Raw genomic sequence first — 7949 nt, 5'->3', positions numbered from 1 at the left:
GAGAGAGAGAGAGAGAGAGAAGCTTGGTGTGTCAGATCCCCCCGGCAGTCTAAACCTATAGCAGCATAACTATGGGCTAGTCCAAGCCTGAGCCAGCCCTAGCTATAAGCTTTGTCAAAGAGGAAAGTTTTAAGTCTACTCTTAAAAGAAGAGAGGGTGTCTGCCTCCCGGACCTAGACTGGTAGATTGTTTCAGAGGAGGGGGGCCTGGTAATTGAAGGCTCTACCTCCAACACTACTCTTAGAGACTTTAGGTACCACAAGCAGGCCTGCATCCTGGGAGCGCAATGTTCTAGAGGGGTAATATGGCACTATGAGCTCTTTAAGATATGATGGTGCTAATTAGGATACAAAAAAAGTAACCGATTCCGTTACCATTACAAAAAAGAAGAGGTAGCCTAAATAGATTACAAATAGGCCTATATTTATTAAAAATGGGGATTCAGTAGGATTATAATTTTCAAATAGGCTACATTTTAAAGTATAGACGATGTAATACCAAAGGTGCTGTATGCTTCTATGGAGCTATGGCCCTCAAGTTAAACTATAATGTGTACCACTTTCTCGCGCTTCATTCAATGCAGAGAGAGTGTCAGAGCGAGAGCCATAGAAACTCGTCACAACTGAACCGTGTGCTTCCCTAGGCCACCCCCGCCCGCCCCTGACTGCCTGTGGCTTGAGGAGCGGTGTTGTGAGACTTTTGTGTCGTGAAGCCATAATGTGTGCGCACAGGTGCATGGTATTATCAGAGACCAAAGGGGGTAATTACTATGAATGGGATTTCAAAGTTGAAAAAACTTTATTTTGCATAAAAGACGTGGAGCATTTTAAAATTTGAATGTATTTTCTAGCTAAAAGTATGAGAGACTTGAGAAAAATGCTTGAAGTGTGACCATGTCAGTCCTGTACGTGTGCATCAAAATGCACTAAATCATTTGTAAATATGTATTTTTAGGTATTCGAAAAAATATGTGTGTAGGCATGTGTGTGCACGCTGGGAATTGTGTGCATATCGGTTTTTGTGCATATATTGATAGTCACTTGAATTACTGTTGTTTTCTATTCTCTTCTCACCATTTGCTATTAGTACTACTACTTATAGTATAACTTGGTTTCATGCATTTTAATAAAGTTAATATGTAAATGCTAAACTGGATTGTGAAAACAGAATGTGATATTATGTTAAGCTCATTGATAACTTGATAACATAGAGTGAATATTAATGTATGTTTTCATGACTTATTCAGTCTATGGAGCGTCAGCAGAAGTTGTCTGGCGTTCATTATTTTTATCCATCACATTTAATTTTCTCTCTCCCTTACATTATTTTCTGTCTATCTTTGTGCTTTCCCATAAAGCAGAAATGCATAAAATATCTTAACATGCTGTGTAACCTACAGGTCTAACAGTGATAGTCATCCATAACAGGTTTTAACATCCAAGCATCAACGTAATCACATGACCTCTTCTTGAAAACAACGTCCATTATCCCATATTTATTTTCTAGGCCTAATATTCCTTTAATCCCTTTCGGTCTATTTTAAAAGGGGTAGTTCACCCCAAACAAAACCACTTACCCAGGATGTTAAATAGCCATAAAAAAATGTGTTGTGCTGTTTAAAAATCACATGACTTATCTCATAATAAAAGTCCACAGACTTTGTGATGCATGAATTGTACTTACACTGCTTTTTGATACTATGTTAACAATGAAGGCCATAAAAATAGTGTGGTTTTTCAACAACCAGAAAACAAAGCTATAATATTCTCAACTTTGCCTAAGAGGTTAGTAAACGTTCCTTTTTTCTGTCATCAGCGATGTCACAGCAGAACTTAAACTGTAAATATGCAATGCCCCCATTTAACAGTGCAGTACAAAGTCTGTAGAGTTTTGGGAGTAACTTGGTCATTATATTTAAAAAGACAAGTTGCAGTCATGTTTTTCACACAACCATACAAGTCTTCAACGTTCATCCATCTGTCCTAGGGATTAAGAAACCTGAATCCCATGCCTTACCATGCGGCATAAATGGGACAAAAAATACACATTGACCAGAATGAGAAGATGGTCATGTTCGGCATGACATATGTCATAGCCATAGATGGCTACAGTGTGACACTGGTTGGCCATTCCACCATGCCGATTAAAAACAATCTGACCATCTATGATGAAGTGTACAAGTAAGCATGTGCCATAACCTTCACTAACAAACTTTTCCATCCTTTCAATGAATATAGTTCACTGATTAAAGATATAGCCAACCTTGCTAAAAAAATTTTTTTAAATGAAATTACTGCTGGTTGTTATTGTCCTAATCATCTTACAAGATTTCAGCATTAACATACATCAACAACTGTAAGATAATATGTTAGCATTTTAGCCTTTTCTCCAGTCTATGCAGTTCTGTCGGACTTCAGTGGGTATCAACTTAATGAATTGTGTGTGTGTGAAGGGTTATTAGAATATCCTACCAATATGCAGCATGATGTAATCCACTAATGTCGAAACAGGCAAATGAAGAATAAAACAAACTATGGAGTATCTTAGGGTGTGGAATTTCAGACATTGCATCAGAATAGAATGAACTAGTTAGCAAAACCAGTTTTGTTTTGTTCGTTTTTCTTTATTTGAATAGGACTGCAGTTCTCAACTATGGCCTATGGGATCTAGTCCGAGTTGACCTTGGTGGAGAATTTGTCTTGTCTCTCTTTGTGCAAGAGAAACTGTCTGGGTACAGATTTGACCAAGTAAGGCCACCGTATCTCTAGACCCAGTCGACAAGGGTACGTGTTTTGTTTCATTACGTAAAACTGTATGTCTTGTCATATATTTTTCAGTCTCATATGCATATTGACAATTGAGCTAAACCTAAATTAATATCATAATCAAAGCCGTTCAAATATTTGGCCAGCACAACAGTCAATAGGAATGCTTTCTTCACTTCCAGATGTTAGGATGAACCGATGGGTGGGGACATACATTTTGAACACTTAGGAATCTATTTTTACTGTTGTTGGCCTGGCATACCCATCTCTACTATCAGGCCCTACAGTATGGCAACCGACAATGGCTAAATAAAATAAACTTTGTGGTGTCTTTGAAATCACAATGAAATATCAATATTCTAATTACATCTAAATGCATTTTTTTGTTTTATTTAATCTTTCATACTTTTATGTAAAATTTTGGGTGTATAGACACACATTCTGTTCATTAACAAGCACAGATCCTGTACAGACCCAAGGCTCCTGTAGTGGACATGTAATGAAGTATCCATCAGCGCCTGCCTGCTTGCCTGTCTGACCTGAAAATTGCATTACCAGCCTAATATTATAAATAAAAATATTTTTAGTTGTAAAGTAAGTTATATATAATTGACAATAATGGAAAATGTTGTTTCAATTTGCTTGCTTTTCCTTGTCTGTATGAAACCTGTTATCAAATGCCCTGAAGCTACCTCAACAGTGATCTCAGAGTGCATCTTGTTGAAATATTTCTATAGTTCTCATTCCCTTTTGTTCTTAATTGTTCACAGAACCTCAGGATTTAACATATGTGGCCTGAGGTCAACAACCGTGTGACCTATCCACTGAAGTCAGCCATCATAAAACTTGTGGATCAGGAGAGGCTTAACATGGAGGACAACACTGTGCGCTTCTGTGTATCAAACCTGACGTGCCAGATTGCCAATCTTGGACTTCAGCGTTTTCATGATGCATGGAATAGCCATACAGTTACAGGTATTTCAGTATTTAGATCCAGTACCAGTTTTTTTGGTGGGTTTGCCTAAGCACAATGTGCTACTAAGATGGTCCCACTCTTATCTTTCATTAGAACTGCACTGCTACATGAGTGCTGCTCCCCTCTTGAGGCCTGTCAGTGCTCTAGCTTGTCAGTGCTCTAACTTTGCCAAGTTTGGGGGCTTCTGTGTCTTTTTCATCTAGAGGCAGGATAGGAAAATTTGGGACAAACAACTTGGGAAGTGTTCTGTTCACACACACATACACACACACACACCGCCCAATATGGTCAGCTTTTGGTCACCCAACAACAACAATCTTCTTTTCCCCACGTAGAGGCATTCCAAATGTCTTAGCAGAAGGTGGTTGCAGGGTGATGCTCACAGCAGATCAGCTTCCAACTGCAAGTCAGGCTGCTGACTTGTACGACCAAAAGAATCACTCCACTCTGACAAGATCCTCAGTCTTTGGTCGAGACCCCTTTGTGGATGCCACGGAACGTCATCAGGCCCAGAGGCATTTCGCTGAGGCGTATCCTGACAACACAGTCCTGTTTGAGGAAACTGTGAACCACAGTTTCAGGCCCTTCCAAAATGCATTGATACACCTGGTTCATCTTTCATCTTAAGTAAGTGTGTGTGTGTGTGTGTGTGTGTGTGTATGAAGGTCCATACGTTTCAATAAACGTGCGCAACTATCAACTGAATGTTTCAGATGCGCGTGCTTTGACGCCTGTGCAGCAAAGCAACGCCTGACGTGTCATGTAGTTTCCCCATTGACTTATAACGGTTACGGTTCACGGGCACGATTACACGATGACTGCTGCACGTGCATAATCACACGACGCGGAGCGACTACGGGTAACATTTATGCGTTTTTTGCGAATGCACGCATAAACGCACGCATGAGGATAATAGAATATTTCACGCACGGCAACTATGACGTGCGCACACTACATCACGCGTAACAAGAACATGCGTACTGTACTTACAGCGTGTGCACTCACATCTGTCACTGTTGGAGACATTTTGTTAAGCGTCCACACACACGCGTTCGCATTTTTTGATACTACACAACCGGAAGTTGATCTGCATCCTGCACACAAGTCCGTCATGAACACCTCACGTAGTTTTCCTCTATTTCATTCTATTTATGTGTTCCATTTTCATCCAGTAGATGGTGCCGTCGAGCCAATAATACACTCTATACAGACATATATAAGTTTTTTGTTTTTTTTTAAGTATTATTATTAGATGTAATTAGAAAAACACAGACACAAAGTTAGTAGCCTAGATAAAGTTTTTTTAGTATTGTGGAAGAAAGTATTTGAATGAAATATTTATTGTCAGCATAGAAGGCAGAGTTAGCTCAGTGAGTAAGAGCTGGGATTATAGTCCAAATATTATGGGTTCGAAACTCACCATCCCTCGACTCCAGTCATCAACTCCTCACTAAAACCTTTATTTTCTAGGGAGAAATAATTAAAAAGAATGGCTTGTTTCTGTGTTGCAAAATGTTAAATATATCATTCAAATAAAACCTCACACGGAAGAAAGGTGACGACATTTGGGCGGTGAGTCTTCCGGTCTGCTCATCAGAATTATAAATTAAAATACATGAATAAAAACAAGAATAAAATCCGGGGTCGGCGTCATGGGGGGGCTTTTCCGGGCAATGCCCCCCCAAATAAGTTACTGTGCCCCCCTTTCCCCCTCCTTCACCCGCCTGCAATCCAGCCTTTTGGTTCCAAACTTTATATTTTATTAATCTGTGTATTCATCTATTTATTTTAGTCACTATACAGTGAGGATTAGATTACAGCATTGTAGATTCAGTACTTGAAGAAATGGATCATAGATTCAGCGAGCGCAACTCACAGCATTCCTTGACGTCAGTGCTGTGAAGCACATTATTGACCTGTCACGAGTGGATGTCATTGAGACAGAGTTCAAAGTTGCTAAACAGTTTTTCAGCTCGCAAAACCAATCAGAACCGACGGGGGTGGATCGGACTGTACAGTACATTCTCTCAAAGTACCACACGCATCTGATGGCGATGCCAAGTGTGCGGACTGCGTTCAAACTTGGCCTGACATTTGGTGCCTCCACGGCAATGTGCGAGAATTCATTCTCCACCCTGAGAAATGTGTTTTCGGACCACAGACGCGCATTGCTTCATAAAAGAAAGGACCAGTTGGTTCAGCTGGCCTTTGAGAAAGACTTGACCCGAAAATGCACAACCGAGTGGAAAGACACCGTTCTTCGAAGGTTTAGTGGCCACACTCGCCACATACAACTCTTCTAAAGGTAAGCCGTGCTTTTAATGTACCTTATTTTGCCCGCCGTGGCATACTTGTTTATAACACTTAAAGCTGAAAGATGAATGGGTTTTTGTCCTGTCTGAATTTGTGCTGCATCTGGCTGTGGGGTCTATTACAGTTGTTTCAGTGATGCGCAATGGCTGCGTGCGTCCGTGAAAGAGAGCGAGGCTGTGTGTGTGTGTGTGTGAGAGAGAGAGAGACAGAGAGAGAGAGAGAGAGAGAGAGAGGGCTGTCATTTTTTGATAACTCGAGTACACTATGCAGTGCCTATGTGAAAACTTGCTCCTTTGGAGGTTTTGGTATGAGACATGGATTAGCGTGTTTGATTGTTGACAGAAAACTGATATTATCACGTATTTACACTGTATATTGAGTTGTTGAGTGGCAGAAAGTGACCCCCCCGCATTCACTGGTCCAATCCCAATCTCCACCCTAGAGCCTAAGCACTGAACACTCACGGACTTTAATGGCGTCAGGCGTGCAGTGCGTGAGTGCGTGAGTCCGTGAGGGTTTGAGAACTGCATAAAAATGAGGAATGGGACGCACTATCATGGCATCGCACGTTGCCTGGAAACCAGATGGGCCATTAAATCTAACAAGTAATAAAGCCGACCTGCAGCATGTATTTGTGTGTCTTACAGTGTTTACATATTTTAAGATAAGATAAGCTTTATTTAACAAACTATCAAACGTCAGAAAGGCATTAATGTTTAATCATTTGTGAATATTTAATTGTTGTCACTTACAGATAAACGTATTTGCGGTTCCCGTCACCGTCCATGCTTGCATTGTTTACATTTCTTTTTATTTTTTGGTCGAACTTTACTGAATCCTACTTCAATGTACGAACATTTGTTTATATTTAGTGGAGGGCTGGACAATTACGTTTGTAAACATCACCAAGTTCGCTATGAACCCTGGGTAAGTCCCTCAGGAAAGTCTGCAGATATGCGGACTCATGGAAAGTCCGTAATTTGGCGTTGTAAAGTCGGCATCCGAGCCCTCACACACTCTGTGATCTGACAGTGGGACAGCACTAAGCACTCACGCACTTACTGGGAACGCGCCTCAAAGTCCGTGAGTCCGTGAGTGTGGAGATTGGGATTGGGCCACTGAATGCCCCCGTTAGATGTGCTCTGACGCGACTCTGATAAAATCTCATTAAATGTTGAGTCATAATTTCGTCACTATCACACCACCTGCTGAGACTGTGTTGGTCTGGACTTTATAGACACTCGTGTGGTCGCTAGTCTGTCTGTCATGTGTTGTCTGTGAAAACAAAGACGAAGGAGACAAAGGAAAGTGATGTACTTCCTATAACCAGAACGTTTTTTATTAATGAAATGTTTAAAAAATAAAAGGTCAATGAGTGAGAGGGGCAGTGGGGCGGAGGGCTTTCCTCCTGGGAGCGCATGATGTCACTCGGGATTCCCCGGTCGTCCCGTTTGTTTCGTTATTCCTCCCAACAATGACAGCTTATCAAAAAGCTGTTATGATGCGCAAACATGAGATATCAGTGAAGTTATATGATACACAGGAATAATAAATGAATCTATTCATTAAAATGAGCACGTCCCGTGAAAAAACACACAGATCATTTGTTAACGATATCAAATCACTTGTTGTCACCAATACTGCACTTCTAAATCACTTTTGCCCACGGGACAGATACATACTCAAGAAGAATAAAAATCCGCTGGTCAAATATTGAGTAATGTAGTGGTTATAATTTCCAATTGAAAATGAAGCAAAAATAAAAATAATACAGACACAAAATAAACATGGCAATGGTAAGTTTCGATCCTACGGAGCCCCTAAAGGGACATGGGAAAAAGAAAAAAAGAAAAGAAAAGTTTCTTGTGAGCACGAGAAACCTTAGGTTAAGCACA

The 7949-nt window shown here is 40.5% G+C and overlaps 1 pseudogene; it reads left to right on the top strand.

The window, feature by feature from the left end:
- The first annotated feature begins 1817 nt into the window (after window positions 1–1817).
- LOC138585230 (uncharacterized) lies at window positions 1818–6044 on the top strand (annotated as a pseudogene).
- The last annotated feature ends 1905 nt before the right edge of the window (window positions 6045–7949 follow it).

The sequence above is a fragment of the Semicossyphus pulcher genome, unplaced genomic scaffold (assembly GCF_022749685.1).
Source record: "Semicossyphus pulcher isolate SPU_LCO1_2020_fin unplaced genomic scaffold, fSemPul1.0.p SCAF_11, whole genome shotgun sequence".
In the NCBI taxonomy this organism is placed as follows: domain Eukaryota; kingdom Metazoa; phylum Chordata; class Actinopteri; order Labriformes; family Labridae; genus Semicossyphus; species Semicossyphus pulcher.
This window is presented reverse-complemented; position numbering and strand designations above follow the sequence as displayed.